Source organism: Callorhinus ursinus, unplaced genomic scaffold (genome assembly GCF_003265705.2).
Source record: "Callorhinus ursinus isolate GAN/ISIS: 27379988/994484 unplaced genomic scaffold, GSC_fseal_2.0 scaffold1, whole genome shotgun sequence".
In the NCBI taxonomy this organism is placed as follows: Eukaryota; Metazoa; Chordata; class Mammalia; order Carnivora; family Otariidae; genus Callorhinus; species Callorhinus ursinus.
In genome coordinates, this window is record NW_027397063.1 from 18,520,032 (window position 1) to 18,522,439 (window position 2,408).

Sequence of the window (2,408 nt, forward strand, 5' to 3'; positions counted from 1 at the left end):
ATATATATATATATATTTCTAGATGTAACTTATATATGTATAGTTATATTTATGTATGTATATTTCTACATGTGATGTATATAGTCCTTTGATTAGATGAACTAGGACAAAAGTTTTATTTCAAACTAAGTCATGTGGCTAGGGAGTCAGGGTACCAGGAATCCATTTTCCTGGTGCAGATATTGGCAGATGCAGTGTGGTTCTGGAGCTGGCAGATGCTGTAGCAACATCCTCCAGATTTCATATGCAGTTTCCTGCTCTTATGGCTTGTGGATTGTGGCAGGTACGGCAGCTCCCTTAATAATCTGATTCTGCAATGTAGCTTTCTGCATCCTGAAAACTCCATCCAGAGTTGGGGTCTTCAGCCCTCCTAATGATCCAGTGTGGCATTTAATGTTATATCCCTTCTGGTGATACTGGCTAAAGTAGATTCTTTTCTCTGCAACTGAACACTGACCGATACAGACATAACAAAAAGATAGTGTGGGGAAGAAAAACTCACTTGATGTGCCCACAAAGAACCAATTTTTGACTCTTCGACCTTGGAACCTCATTCTCAGCCTTGAAATGATGGCTGTGGGAAGAACATGGCACATTACCATTATTTATGTTATCTCACATAAATTACAAACACAAGTTGCTACTTTGCCTTATGATTTTATTCTCTAGTTGTTTTTTTTTTTTAATTTATTCAGAAACCAGCTGGCCTCACTTCACATCCAAAGGAAGTGAAATTCTTTCAGTGGTTCAAGAAAGGTTTATGGAGAATAGAAAATCCCATTTGTTATATTGTGAGAGAGTATAATGCAAATAAGGCAAGCATGTTTTTGTATTTGAATATTAAATTGCATTAATATATGATATAGTAGTGACAGTTATGTGCTTAGAAAAACAACTCTAAAATGCTATTCTGTCTTCATAATTTTGAAAAAAGGTAATTATGGAATGATGATCTGGAATGTTTATCTACAAAATATTTTCCTTGCTTTTATAAAATTGAGTGTTATAATTTTTCCAAATGTATCTATTTTTTTATTTTTTAAAATTCAACACAATTTCTCCTTCTTTCCTTCTCTCTTTATTCTCTCTCTCCTTCACAGTCATTTTTAGCTTTGGGATCCTCTCTTATTTTCTGTCCTTATTTTACTCAGTTATCTAATTAGTCAGTACATGTTTGCTGAACACCTGCTGCCTGCTGAGTGCTGTGCTAAGTTCTGGGAATAAAGTAACTCTCTACTTCTCTATAGCTCTCAGGAGAGTGGATATGGGTGATAAAAGTAAGCACCAAAACAAATGTGAAATTATATTTTGTGCTATTTATGATGAGCACTGTGAGGGAAAAGAACTAGAGTTACAAGAAAGGATAGCAGGCTAATTTAGACTGTGTCAGTGGAGAGCAGTTTGAGGAAGTGATATTTGAGTTAAGGACTCAAGCATGAAAAGGAATTATCCAGGTTAAAATGTAATAAACTCGATTTCAGAGCAATGCTAAAAAGTCAGTGAAGGAAAGAATGGCTTAAAGATCATGTGAAAGAGTCAGGTGGAGGCCAGGAGATGCAAAGAGTTGTAGATCCAGTAAAGAGTTTGGATTTTAGCTTAAGTGTAAAAGAAAACCAATGAAGGGTTTTTGGCGGGGGGTGGTGGTGAGACATCATATTGACATGTTGAAAGATGATGGGTTAATGTGTGACAATGGACTGGATGGTGAAGGAGGGGAAGGAGGCCGACCTGGTCAGGGGTTATTATCACAGTAGCTCAGGTGGACCAGGAGAATGCAGTAGAGCTGAGAACTCTTCAAAGCCAGAATCAATAGGGTTAGGAGAAAGATTAGATATAACGGGGTGAGTATTATGGGTTGAATTATGTCCCCCCAAAGATATGTTAAAGCCCTCACTCCCAGTACCTCATAATGTGACCTTGTTTGGAAATAGGGTGTTTGCAGATGTGACCTCATTAAAATGAGGTCATTAGGGTGGACCCTGAATCCAATACAGCTGGTGTCCTTATAAGAGGGAAATTTGGACAGAGCTACAGACACAGAGGAGAAGACCACATGAAGATGGAGGCAGAGAGGGACACAGGCCAAGGAACATCAAGGACAGCTGGCAAACACCAGAAGCTAGAAGAGACAAGGAAGGATTCTCTCCTATAGGTTTTTTTTTTTAAATTTTATTTTATTATGTTATGTTAGTCACCATACATTACATCATTAGTTTTTAATGTAGTGTTCCATGATTCATTGTTTGCATATAACACCCAGTGCTCCATGCAATATGTGCCCTGTTTAATACCCATCACCAGGCTAACCCATCCCCCCACCCCCTCCCCTCTAGAACCCTCAGTTTGTTTGTCAGAGTCCATAGTCTATAGGTTTAAAAAGGACCCAACCCTGCTGGCACCTTGATTTT